Raw genomic sequence first — 15,562 nt, 5'->3', positions numbered from 1 at the left:
ATTAATTTTTGCCTAAAAATGCACTTGTGATCTGATAGGATTGCTCATATTTTGTTGTTAAATTCTCGTCTTAGTCTTAGAAATGCACTTGTGATTTGATAGGATGGCTCATATTTTTAATCATTAGCACTGGACAAAAACTAGGATAGAGATATAGATAGAGATAAATAGCAATATAAAACAATAACAACATAAACATATATGCAGAGGGGAAAAAAAAGATAGATAGTATAAAGGAGGAAGAGGAAAAGAGATAAAATAGTAAGATAGTGATACCAACATAAGTTGTGTGTGCGAGAGAGAGAAAATTAAAGATAATTATTTTTCTTAATAAAACAAATAGTCAAAATAAAATCATGGTTATAATAAAAAATTAAAATATATTATATTTTAATTAATGAAATTAAGAATTTAATTTTTATATTAAAACTCACATTTCTATAAGAAAAAATGAAATGTATTGAAATATAAAAATATTTTATAAGTAGAACTAATTGTTTAATTTTACACAATTAGAAAAGATTTACTATTTAATGTTTTTGTATTTATAATTTAATATGTACATTTGTAAATAATAAATAGATTTAATACATATAAATTTGATGTTGATGAATAAATATGATGTAATAAATAAGAAACAAAACATAACTATTTAATTTTAATACATAGTTTATAAAAATTTAATAATAATTTATATATTTTTTAGAATTGAATTATTTCTTTTTTTTGTGGTTATTTCTTTAGTATTTTTTTGATATAAAATATAATTATTAATTTAATATTAAAATATATATTTAAGTTTTAAATGTATTTAAACTAAATGATAAATTGTTTAAATAAAAAATATTAATAATAATCAATGAAATAATTTATAAATTGTAACACTTATCAATTATACATATTACAAACACTATTTTAAAATATAATTAAAAAATAATATTGTTTAATTCATTTTTTATAAAAGTAAAATTTTAGTAAATTTTAACTACTTTTATTATAAAAAAAAAAGTTTTAAAAAAATTAGAAATTCAAATATAAAGATATAACATATTGAAATTATATTAAAAAGACATATTTATTAGTTATATATATATATATATATATATATATATATATATATATATATATATATATATATATATATATAGGAGTATAATTTAAACTTATGCATTACATGAAGTTTTAAGAACAAGTTATATCAAATAGTCAAAAATAAACGTCAATTTAAAACTAATAATAAATATATTTAAAATTAAAAAAATATTTAATAGATTGTGATAATTAATATTGATTAGACATGTTGTATGAGGTGGAAGATAAAATGATTGAAAAAATAAAATCTTATCAACTTGTCACAAATGTGGAAAAGATAAAATTTTAATTAATACATTCATTAATGCAAGATGAAGTTGTTAGAAAATATTTGTATATTTTGTTGAAGGAAATTAATTTTCTCCCCCACTAAAAATAGTATGGACCAATAGAATGGATGAAAAATGTGATTTATAAAATAATGAAAAATTAGAAAAAGATATTAGCATTTGAAATCTCATATAATCTTTTAAATACTTTGATTTGATTGGTTTGTGTTAATGTCATATTTGCATTGACATGAATGCATAAGTATTCCTGCCTTGGCAGGAACTAAAAACTATTTTGTCATAACACATAAATTGTTCGCCAATTTTTTAAAACTTATAAGCTTCTTAAATTTTCAGAAATGTAGTTTTAAAATTATTTTATGTAAGAATTATTTTTTAATTATAATAAGTTAATAAAATTTATTTAGTTGTGAACATTAAAAATCTAAGATGCATGCCACTCTCATAATTTTGGTTGATCCAACAAGATTAATAATGTATTTCATTAAACTAACAGAAAATGTGCAAAGAGGTTTAACTCAAATAAATAATCTACGAGTTAAAGAAAATTTTAAAATATTTATATAATTAAATGATATATGTTGGAAAGCTTAAATTTTATCTTCTATTTTAAATATAATAATAAGTAAACTTAAATTGGGGATGACCCCACAATGTGATGGTTAAGTCACGAGCCTCGATAGTAAGAGGTCTTTGGTTTGATTCTTGGCGGTGTGGTTGTATGCATTATCTGAGGGTGTGTTTGCTCATGTTTCCTTATGTTGACGGTGTCAATTGGTATGCTTCACCAGGTGTACCTATTGTTCATGCATTGGTCACCTCATCGTTGTGTGGTGGACCCGTCCTACCTGTCCACCCGATTCGTGGGGGCATTGCATCTGTCCGCCATCCGTGCCGCTTTGTTGGGATGTTCTGCAGGTTTTCGTACCTTGCTGAGGTATAAGTACAAATTTTGTTTATCAATTATTTTAAAATAAAAAATCAAATTCTAAATCTGAAAACTTGATAATAAAAATATTTTATAAAAAATAAGAAATTTATCTTTATTTGAAAAAATAAAAAAATAAAATTCAACTAATATTAAATTTGGCAATTAGATTTTATTTTTTATTTTTTATTTTTATATAAATATTTTTAAAAAATAAATGGATACAACCTATTATACGCAGATGTTTTGTTACAACAACATTAGTTTTTAGCTTTCATTTTTGTAACAAAAGCTCAATCTTGTGTTAGAGTAATTATTTGTTTACACTTATTAATTAAATCACTTTGATTTAATTAAATAAGTTGCCTATTACTCTAGTTTTCTTAAGCTATCTTGTAGGTGCATATAATTAATATTTTATTAATTATAATGTGCAAACCTAGCTTTTTTAGGCTTTAGGTTACCCTTTTCGAGTTTCAATCTCTTTTATAAGGATTGATCTCTTTGTAATTTATTGAATCCATTGAATAATATTTTTCTTCGTCTGAATACAATTTTCCTATTTTTAAATCAAACCCTTGCCTCTTCTTGCCTTTTTCTTCTCTGTGATAGGTTTTCTGCATTCAAGTTTTCTTGGGCTTTGTGGATTTGATTGGTGTATTTACTCAAATCCTACATGGTATCAGAGCCAAATCTATTGTAGCTTGTTCGATGTTTCAAGAAAAAGGGAGAACAAGGGTTTGACGGATCAGGTTTGGTGTTTTTTTAGGTTTTTATGAGAAAATAGGGGGGTCGCTGATTTTTGGAGTAGTTTGAGGCCAAACAGACCTCATGGATGGATTCAGCAAGCATCAAAACCCCTGTTTTGACATAAAATTTATCTGATTTAGACAACGTTGATTTAGGAGGCATTTTTTTTGCCAAATAAGGTTTTACGGCCCCTGAGACGCTATCTAAGGCGTAGCAAATATCAAAAATCAAAAAAAAATATTTTTAAAAGTGGCATTTTTGCTACGATGGTTTAAAAAAAAGTCTGCAGTCACCACAACTACTGGCAGTTAGCGGTAACTAGCTACGGTTATACCGTTGGTGATCCGTTGACCGCAACAGCTGCCGGTGACCGCCGCCGCTCAGCGGCCTTACCACTGATGGCGCCTCCCGCCCACCATCACGGCCACCAGAAGCTCTACCCCTGCGCCACTCATTACAGTGGTGCAATTTTTTGAAGTTTTTTATTATTATTTTTTTTTTTTATTAAAAATAATAATTTTTCATGCATTTTGGAGGCCTTGGATTTTTTTTCTGTAACTTGAGCATAGGGACGCATTTTTTCAATCCAAAAAATATGCTAGAAAGCTAGTTCCGAGACGGAGATGCTGGAACAGGTGTTTTTGGGTTTTGATGTAGTTTAGTTGCCTATTTTGGCAGTCAAAGCTAGATGTTATGTTTTGCACTCCGAGAGGCATATCTTGAGCATTCGATCTCCAATTTTGGACTTCTTTATATCGTTGGAAAGTTGTTTCTGTGCTCTTATCAGTGATGTTGGTTCTTGTTTCAAATTTTTCTCTAGGAACTTTTTATTCAATCTTATGCATTTTTGCATTCTGGTGGATATCCTAGTTGTTTCAAGTCTAGGGATCAATTTTGTTGCTTTAGATACTTTGTTTTGGGTTGTACCTTCTGTCATATCAGCCTTATGCTTTTTTTGATCATTGTTGATATTCATTATAAGCATCTTTATGCAAACGCATTGAGATAAAGTGCCACTCTAACGTTTCGGGATCCTTTTCATCATTGTGATTTGTTGTACTTGCACTATTTTATAAAGTGCCATGGGGGGAGATCGTTGTTTGTCGTTTTGTGCCCTCTTCCTCTTTTGCCTCATGCAGTGTCCATGACACATGCCTTTATAGGTGTTTGTACCTCACTCTTGATGTGTCTGGTTCCTTTGTTGTAGGAGATTTTTGGCCTACCTTTTCAATTGCCTATCACCTCACCCCATCTGCATTAATGGGGGGTTATTCTGTTGTTCTAATGCTTCCTTGGTTCGATGGTTTGTTAGTGTGAGCTATGTATTTAGTACCTGATCCTACATACTAAGGGATTGTAGTGGCTGGCTACCTATGCATTTTGGTGAGATGGATCATCTACCATATAGACACACTCAATTCGTGCCTTCTATTTTCATGGAAGTTCTACAGATCAACACTTTTTGACAGAGTTTTGCGGCTTCTCATGCTTCAGTGGTTCTCTTCATGATCTCTCTTTATTCCTATCTTCTAGAACATTCTTTGCTATCTCTTTTTGGAGTAGGGTTTTTCCCATGTGGTTTTCTCTATTTCTCCATTTCATAGAGATTTTGTTGTATTGGGTACCTGATCAGGCCTTGTTGCCGGGACCCATTTTTCTACTTTCATAGATGTGTTAGGTTAGCTTACCTCCTGAGCTTCGCTCAAGGGGGGGTGTTAGAGTAATTATTTGTTTACACTTATTAATTAAATCACTTTGATTTAATTAAATAAGTTGTCTATTACTCTAGTTTTCTTGAGCTATCTTGTAGGTGCATATAATTAATATTTTATTAATTATAATGTGCAAACCTAGCTTTTTTAGGCTTTAGATTACCCTTTTCGAGTTTTGATCTCCTTTATAAGTTTTTATCTCTTTGTAATTTATTGAATCCACTGAATAATATTTTTCTTCATCTGAATACAATTTTTCTATTTTCAGATCAAACCCTTGCCTCTTCTTGTCTTTTTCTTCTCTGTGACAGGTTTTCTGCATGCAAGTTTTCTTGGGCTTCGTGGATTTGATAGGCATATTTGCTCAAATCCTACATCTTGCAAAATATATTTTAAAATGATCTTAGAGTGTAGCAAGTCACAGTGAAAAAATTATAGAAATTTTTGAACAAGAAATTAGAAAATTAAGAAAAATGAATGTAATAGCACTTCAAATCTTTTATTTCAGCATCACCTGCTCAAATTCCAAAAATATAAAAGAATTTTTTATTAAAAATAAAATATAATATTAATTAGTAATCGAAAAAAAAGTTGAGTCAAAATATAGTGTAAGATATTATTAACATCAAAACACTTACATTACATGGAAAATGTCATTTTAAACATTTGTTATTATTGATAATCCACTCAAGAGCCAGAAGAGAGGGGAATAGGGTTAGTTTAGAAGGTTTGCGATTTTTAGTGCTAACCTGCTCATTAGGTAGGAACCAGGCTAGAAGTCACACTGATGCACAATTTTTCACAATGACCACTAAGTGCCTAGTGCAATAAACCTTAATTTCTCCCAATGAACACTCAACCATGTGATTGGAGCCATTATTTTCACTATTTGCCTATATGTCCATTTACATTTACATGCATTTTCTTGTGCAATAGATGATGCTCTTATTTTTTGCAACTTCGTGTCATTTTGGGTTTGATTTTCTCAAGATGTCTTCTCAATAGAATCATGCTTCCTAGTAGAAAGCAGGGGCTCTTAATTAGATACTTTTCCAATTTGAATTGTTTTGATAATCATCCCATAGTCTCAACAAGATTTGGAGCTTTTGTTAGAAATGGGTGCATTTCTTCTTTTATCCATATTTGGAGATCATTGTTTGCATTAATTTCTTTCAATCTGCCTTCTAGAACATGTAAAATCTGGTTAGAAGATTTGCAAAGCATGTGTATTTCTTCATTGAAAAGTAGTGCAAATGTCCTTATTCGAGTAGTTGCCTCTGCACTCAAAGCAGTTGAACGGCCATTGCCCTCCTCTAAACACAAAATCATAACTATTGTCGGTGTTCTTATAGTTGTTATTGCTACTTTGGCCGCAGTTTTTGGTATCATTCGCATTTCATTGTTGCGAAAAGAGCAGCTTGGTTAGAGCTTAGTGATTGAATATGGTGGTTCCCTTGAGACCAACTTTGGCTTTTAGGATTTCAACCAGCTAAATTTAACTGATATTGAAGCAATGCCTTTGATGCATATGAATTCATCTGAGTTGTAGGCTTTGTGTGAGTCTTGAAATTTTCTTTACCTAGCATCTACAACTTCGCAATAAATCATGACTTAAAACAAGTCCAACATCTAGCTTCGAGTCTTCTTAAGAAACTTTTGGACAATGTAAGAAAATTCTAGAGGAGGAAAAGAGAAATTTTGTTATTTTTTAATTGAAAAAATAAATAAACCCCTGGTTAAATTGAGAGTAGCCAATAAGAAAAAAAAAACAATGATTATAAAAATATTTTAAAAATAAAACAATTTTTAAACCTTAGTAGTTGAATTATTTTGGGTGAAAATATTAATTAGAATCAGTAATTCGAGAGCATTAGTTCCCTGCCTATAAATAGGCAGGGACTAATAATTATACTAATAGTTAGCATGTTTTTATGTTTACAATAAATTGAGAAGTGTTTAATAACTAATTAAATTATAGTTAATTTAAAATTTTAGCAAAATAAAATTAAGGAAAAATATTTTAAATAGACTTTAAAAATATTAATTATTTATATTTAATTTATTATATATGAATAACATAATTATCCAAAATTATGTTCACATGTAAAATTTTATAAAAATTAAGCTAATTTAAAAATATCAAAAAAAATAAAAATAATTTAAAAATTAAAGCAATTAAAAAAATTAAATGTAAATTTAGATTTTCTAAAGGAAAACATAGATTATTTCTCAAATTATATACTAATTTAAAAAAATAATAAAATAATAAAAAGTGTATAGTTGAAAATGAAAACTTTATGGAAGAGGGTGACAATTTTATTATTTTCATGAACAAAGTGTCCACCTATTGGCTTAATAGCACTTGCAAACTTTTGTACTTGTAATGATGAGGCTATATGTGTTTAATAATAGAATTATTTTTTAAATAGAATTTAATGTGAATAAATAAGATTATATTCTTTTAAAGCCAAAGCCAAGGTTAATTATTATTATTTAATGTGATCCAAGACCTCCCAAATAAGATGCTTATAATTTACCATTATGTTGTAGGCTTGTGCCTAAAATTATAATTAATTTTCAATTTAAGTAAAGAAAATTTTAAAACTACTAAAAATGTGTTATTCACTTGTATTTAATTTATCACATATGATACAAAAAAAAATTATTACAACAATGTCCATAACTGAATTTGAAACATTCTGGGACTCTCAATCTTGATTAAATAAAAAAATAGATTATAACGTAAGAAAATTGAATTGTAAAGCAAATGATAACAAGTAATTAAGTTAAATGAATAGGGGAAATGAGTTAAAACACCTAATTACCATTTTTAATAAATAGGAAAAAAATAAAAAGTAAAAGTGGAGATAAAAGTTCATGAAGCTAAATAAAAAGGGAAAAAATAAGAGTTAAAAGTAGAGTGAGATGAAAATAGGTCAGAAAATAATTAACAAGAAAAAGGGAAAAATATAAGAGTTAAAAGTGAAGTGAGATGAAAACTGGTCAAAAATTAATTAATGAAGGGCTAACAATTTTCCAGCCATAAAAGTGATTTTAAGAGGCTATCAGCTAATTAATAAAATTATTTTTTAAACATAATTTAATGTGAATAAATTAAATTATAATTAATTTTTAATTAAAATAAAATAAAATTTAAATAAGAAATATTTTAAATTGACTAAAATTTATTATTTATTAATATTTAATTTATCATATATGAAATATATGAATAAATGATCATTTGAAAAAATGTACACAAAAAATCTATTATGAAAAATTAATATGAAAATATTTTTCCACAATTTTGTAAGCCTCCAAAGCTTATTTTTTCTTTTTAAAATTCTCCTTATTAACATAAAAAATACATGAATTGGGCAAAGAATATTTGCGAAATGTGAACTCAACAAATTTGTAAATGTGATCCTTACCATAATAATATATGTGAAATATATCAATCTGGTTTTGTTGCTGCTCTATAAACCCTAGATTGACAGTTGCAACTCAAAACAATATTCTAACAAAGCATAAAAAATCTTTGCAGCTCCCCATGCCCGTTGTTAGTAGGGATTGTGAAATTTTACATATAGAAAATATGAGTAAGTAAAAAAGTGTGATTTAGCATTTAGAGAAATTCAAAATAATATAACATAGGATCAAGAAAAAATCTAGGAAGAACGAAAACCTTGGACACATCATGGAACGATAGCAAATAGAGTTCCAATCAACAATCATTCGAAGATCATCAAAGGTATTAAGTTAATAAATGGACATGCCAACATAAACGTTTGCCCAACAATAGCAGAGAGAGACTGGGATAAAACAAGCATTGCAGTCAAAACTTTCCTACCACCAACAACCAAATTGGAGGAATGATTATTATGAACCAACCCGAGGAAATTACTATTGGAATACAAAGTAACATTTAAGATGCAACCTTGCGAAGATTTGTGAACCACTCTACAAACAATATCTCAGAAGCAGTGCAGCTTTTGCTTCTATTATTATTTTCCACCTCAATAATTATAATACAATAATTTGTGAATTGAAATCATGGAAGAGAGTGTGAATTTTATGATTTGGAGGTGCTTGTCAAAGAAATTGCAATGATAGACTGCCATTAATAGTTAATTGCAACAAATTATCAAAAAGGAGTTTTATTTTTTTGCATTTCTCTCAACACTGGCATCTATAGACAATACAGAGCTTTGAGGCAGTTTTAGTTGCCCTAGTGCCATGCTAGCTAACACCAGACATATACAATCCAATATTCGTGGGGAGTGCTCTATCAAACTTTCAAGCTTCAACAATTAGGTGTTATAAACTCAATTATTTTCCTTAGTACAAATCATTTAGTTTTCCTTATATCAAGTTTTCCTAGTTCCATTTAGTAATTATTTTAATTATTACTTGAAAATAATATAAGTTGTGAATTTTTAGTTTTGAATAAACAAAATGGGTGGTTAAAAATGCCTAGGGTAAATAAATAGTTAGAAATCAAGGAATTTCTTAAGCCTCATAATTTCAAAATCTTTAGAATATGAATTAAGGTAATTTCTCAAGAAACCTTAGCAAATCTAATCATAAGTTCATATAAGTAAGAGACCTTCTATAGAAATTCTACTATATATAGTTCAATACATCTAACAATGATATAAGGGAATTTTTCTAATTTGATTTTTAAGACTTTGGAATAAATTGGATTAGTCTTAAAATAATATAAGTAAAACTAGAAAAGTGAGATGGCTCTACAATCAACAAACTCTAATTGGAACATTTTGGCTTCATACTTTGAAAAAACAAAGTATGCAGCTTTGACAACCCTTCTGACATATAATAGATATGGCATCCTGCAAAATACTTTGGAAACATCTTTAGCAGGGAAGGACAAAAGCAAGACCCAATATCCAAATAATAATCATAGTGGTAGGTAGTGTAAAACCCTAGGGAAGGACCTCATTCAAAGACATAACGTACACTTTTCCAAAACTAAATACTCATGCAAGGAAGGATAAGGATCAACCTTTTTACAGGCCTTTGAGCCTCCACAAAATTCAAAGAGGCAAAGAAAGATACAATACATTGATCACAAGGATAAGGTATGATTCCAGGAAAACCCCAATTACATTCTTGAAATAAAACAAAATGGAGGAGAGTGGATTACAATGACCAAAAAAAATTTACAATAAGAAATTTATCAAAAACCCTAAGGCTAAAATCAACTAGCATCCAAGCTATGTCTCTAAATCAAATAGGATTTTATTAGGAACTAATATTAAAGGCAATGTTGGGGAAATATCAAATAGATGGTGCTTTCAAGAGAAACAAGATTCATTCCCTACAACCCTAAAGAGGAGTGAAATAGACAACGTTTACATTCCACCTCACAAACAACATACTAAATTGTTGAACAAATGTCAAAATTTTAATCTAAATTTTCCATGCAATAGAGTAAGTGATACAACTAGGACAAAGCTCCCAGATAATGGTATGTTGGAAGGATACCCCAAGGCTCAGAGAATAATAGGAGTAAATGACCACTCAACAACATCCCTAGCCAACAACAAAAAATGTGAAAATCTTCTCATTATTAGTGATAAGCATACTGAGAGTAGTGTTGAAAATAGATTGAAAAGATCGTTGTTGAGAGAGATTGATGAAACTAGATTGGAAGAGGGAGATTGTTGAAGAAGACTATGTGTTTTAATCATTGTTTTGTCACTGATGTCAAACCTATTATTTTTTGGTAAGACAATTGCTTGTAAGATTCAAGTACTATCACTTATTTGATTGATAAAGAGGATTTGACCAAAAGATGTAACAATAGCACCTAGAGGAAAGGTTGAGTTATGATTATGTAATGAAGTACAAGAATTAGTTAAGACAATGATGACATGATGTATTGGTAATCTACTTAAGGTTACAAAGACTAGTTACACTAAGAAAGTTTGGAAGAACAAGTTACACAAAGTTTGTCTGCCAAGCTTGATCGAGTGGATAGTAGGTGTTGAGAGAAAGCTGAGTAGAAAATTTGTTGGAGCTGAGTAAATCCTTATTCTAGTGTATGCCAAGCAGAATAGTGGGTGCAGAATAAAGTTTAGTTGATGTCGAGCACCAATAAACTTTAGTTTGTGCTGAGTAATTTCACAATGGATGCTGAGCAATGCAATATGCGCCAAGCATCAGAAGCTTGATAATGCCAAGCTACTGCATTATTTAAAAGATCGTGGATTCAATGAATCTGACCTAACAAGTTTACTTTCTTAGATTATGTGAACTAGGTGGAAGATAAGGTTGATGAACTGGTGGCACAAAATTCAAGGTAAACCATTTTTAGGTGAATTTTAAGTGGATTCTAGGAGAAGTTTCTAGAAGAGATATGGGATATGGGGTAGATACATTGTATCCTACCTAATCCATCCAAACCTTAAATTGGACAATGGAGAATAAGCGAAAAAATATCTTAATTTCCTATTTATAGGATTGGCTGGTCATGAAGCAAGGTTGTCATGTGCGAGAACCTAAGGGAAACAAGGAGTCAAGGGTTTTGCTTTCTCAAGTGACCTAAGAGAAGAGTCAAGCGGCTTAAGGAGATGAATGCTTAAAGGGTGAACAAGCTATTAGAGCTACAAAGTATGAAGTCCAAGAAGAATTAATGACTGAATAGTGATCTGTAATCTATAAATGAAGTTGTAAGTTGTATCAAATCAAAGCCTTACTGTTACTTTCTAACAATTGTATCAGTTTAGGGTATATCCTTTGGATTAAGGTTGACTTGACAGTCATTTGTAAATCCTTTAACTAGGTGACATTCCAAGTGAATGGTCTAAAGTCCTCTAACAAAACTCACTCCTAACAGGGTTATTGAAATCCTTAATAAGGTCACGTTTAACAATTTGTATTGTAACCTTTAATAGGATTGGCCTTTCATAGGGCATCACTTTAGAAGAGTGAAAAGAATAGCATGTTACTGGTGGTTTTTCCCAAATTGGGTTTCCATGTAAATCATTGTGTCAAATGTGTTGATGAATCTATTATGTTTCATGCTTTACATTTCTGCAAGTTGATTTGACAGTAACCTACAAGTTTTAAGTGATTGCATAATCTTATGGATGCATGCATGAGTATAAATGTTTTATGGGTTCACTAAGCTGTGAAAAGTTTTATTTATACATCTGAACCTTGGATAATTGATTCACACCCCCCCCCCCCCCCCCCCCCCCCCACCTCAGTTTCCAACAAGTAGATGGTTTGGATGTCAAGATCTCGGGCTTTTTTATTACTAGAATGTTCCAAAAACAAAGAATCCAAATTCATCAAAATGGTTGAAAGACTTTTGCACAATACACAGATAAGTATATCTTCCTTATCCAATCAATTCGTATATATTCATTGTAAAGAACAAATAATTAAATATCGACTTCTTTCTAGCTCTATCTATTCTTACAGAGGTTATTATATTAAGTTTATTAAATGGACCCCAAACTTTAGCGAACACGGTGCTAAAATATTATGTATACCTACTCGGGTAGTAATAAAAATATTACCAGTATAACTTATACATATCCAAGAATTAAAACATATTGGTTTGGCTATAGGAGACCTAATAGGCATTGAAGTTAATTATAAAAACTCAAATGACATCAAGCTCCTAATTAATATGGAACCAGACTTGCATGAATTCAAGCCAATTAAAATCATAACAAACAGATCAATCTACAACATTAAATGTAATGTCCCCAATTTATACTATAATATTCATTCGTAGATTTCATATATAAAATTATGAATATCTCTATTTTTGTGTCTAATATTTTCCTTTTTATACTCTTTTAAGAAGAAAGGTCACACCTCTTTATGACCATTCATTTATAACATTAATTATTATAATATTTTCTTTTTAATTATCGATCCTATATAATATGATTATATATTAGCAATAATAATAAATGTTGATTATGATTTATGTAATTATCCCTTATTAAATAATATTGATTAGTATATATTTATTATTATTATTACTTATTTAGTAAAATATTATATTTATTTATAATTAATAAAACTAAATGATAGTTGACATATCAATATTTATATTTCAAAAATTATGCATTAAATAATATTAATATGTTAATATTTGATTTATTGTATCTATTTAAGATGTATTTGTCTATTAAGTACACATAACCATGATATGATAATATTTATATTATCATAATATTATATATAAATTTATATATTTAATATTATATTATTTATTTATTTGTGTATAATTTTACTATCAAGTCCTATTCCAAAGCGGGGATATCACAATCCTCCCCTCTCAAAAATTGCTTGCCTTCAAGCAATGAATGGTCATATTTCACCTATGTTCTATGCAACTATGATGTGACCTCCTTTGACTTTAGTGTAAAACATCTTTTTTCTTCTTCTTCTATACATCAAGTGTGCACTTGGAAACATGAAATATGGAGTTATATATTTGAATGCATGTAAAATAATGCATGAAGACACAAAGTATACATAATTTAGAGACATAAATGGATGAATACATGAAGCATACACGATGTAAACACATGATGCATGAAGATAGAAAGCATACACAATGTAAACACATAATACACATGTTATGCAATTCATTTATTAAGCCCTATAATTAACAATTTTTAAGGTAATTCCTTATTGTACTTAATTGTGAATCCTACAACAACAAAATCACTTGTACACATTCATACATAAATTTCAAAGAAAGGTGTGTCACGATAAATTAGGTTCAAGCTAAATTCATACTAAGCCCAAAGCAGGACTTTGACCTTGTTGGCCTCAGTGGCAAGCATTAGGCATCCACATGAGGTGACCTACTTAGCATGATGCTTGTTTTCTTCTATATTTATACTTTATCCTAATCATGGTTTTCTTCTATGTGATGCTTGTTTTCTTCTATATTTACCCTACTTCCATTAAAACTCTTGTGTCTTGTGCTTTGTGCATGCTTTACAAAATATCTTGCCAAATACCTGGAGTGAATCCAAGCTCAAACCTTCACAAGCTAATCAAACCCTCGAAGAAATTGGTGCCAATCAATTTAACAAGACAATAGTCAAAGAGTAATGCTAGATTAGTTTACCTTCTCAAACACATTTGTGAGTGAAATCGCAAGTCTTGCCAAGGCCAATGAAACCCTACAAGATATTAGTGCAAATCAATTTAACAAGTGCAAATGGCAGATTAATTTGGCTTCTAGATTTTTCATGTAAATCAAGTCTCAAGCTTTAAAAAGGGTAGATAAGTGGTAGTCTAGTAGTTGCATGTTTTTTTTTTTTGGTTTTTTTGGGGTGTTTGGAATAAATTGAGGGGTGTTTAATGACTAATTAAATTGTAGTTTATTTGAAATTTTAGCAAAATAAAATTTTGGAAAAATATTTCAAATAGAGTTAAAAAATATTATATATATTTTGATCGGTAAGAGGCTAGAGCCACGATTAATTATTATGTATTGTGATTAATTATTATTATTTATTAAGTGTGAGTAGATTCGAACCTAAGACCTCTTTGATAAGAGGCTCACAATTTACCATTGTGTTGTAGGCTCTTGCCTATATTTAATTTATTATATATGAATAAATTAATTATCTAAAATTATATTCACATAATTTTTTTAAAAAAATTGGGTTGATCCTACAATGCAATGGTAAAAGTCTTGGTCGTTGCAAGTTGTGTTGATATGGTGTCCCAGCTTCTAATCCCCCCACTTGCAAAAAGGAGATTGTGCTATGGTGGTTCTATTCATGGTGGAGGCGTGCATTGTCACAACTTAAGGGAGTTATAAGGTGGTCACCAAAATGGAGAGATTAAAGGGGATGGTGTCAGCCAGTTGGTGTTCATGTCATGTTGGTTGGTGGTTTTAGGGATGAAGTCCCCTAGATTGTGGCCTCATTGGTTCATAGCTCCAGTCAATAGCGAAATGTTTTTGATAAAAGTAGCCAAAAATTAAAGGGTTAGCCCTTTACAACAATGGTGGAACAACCAACAGAAAACCTACTGAAGACCAGCAGAAAACCAACTGGCAACCGACAAATAACCAAGGAATCCCCCTAACGGTTCATATCAAACACATAATAAATAGTAGAACAGTAAGTAAAGTTACCAGTATTCCTACTTTTAAAACCAACAGAGTTTAACAAGTGAACAACCTACATGTAGGTGGTCATCGCATCATACCACCTACAACCCATAAACAAGTTTAGTTTAAAAAACAAAACCATCAACAAAAAATGGGGAGAGACGAGTAGGGTACCAGAAAAATAACAAACACCAATGAGCCACTAACTAGCATCCTTTTTCTTGCCCTTCCCAACCATCAAAACCTTGGGCCCAGTCATCAGCAAGGAAATTATAAAGGAGCTTCATGTCCTCTTTTCCAAGGTTCTCCTCCTCTGAGTTATTGACCAACAGCTGAAGAGTGGTAGCCACTACGTGCGTCACTTTAAGAGTGAACTTGGACTTGGAGAACAAGGTGAATCCCTTCTCCACCACCATGCACCTATCCTTCAGTTCTTGGTGTTCCTTGTGAGTAACAGGTTCATTCTCCTCGATTCCCATCTTTAGGGTCCTACTACAATTTGCCAGGGAGTTCCTCTTATCCTACACATCAAGATTATTAGCTTGGCCTTTCAAGTTCTCCTGGCCTTCTTTACTGACTGGAGAGGAAATAGTGTTGGGGGAGGCATTGGTTGTAATGGGGTTCTCCTGGTTGACAACAAAAGGCAAGGTGATGGCAGAGACATGTGGGGTCG

Source organism: Cupressus sempervirens, chromosome 10, assembly GCF_028749045.1.
Source record: "Cupressus sempervirens isolate cs-2001-9-10 chromosome 10, ASM2874904v1, whole genome shotgun sequence".
Classification (NCBI taxonomy): Eukaryota; Viridiplantae; Streptophyta; class Pinopsida; order Cupressales; family Cupressaceae; genus Cupressus; species Cupressus sempervirens.
Note: the sequence above shows the minus strand (reverse complement) of the source record.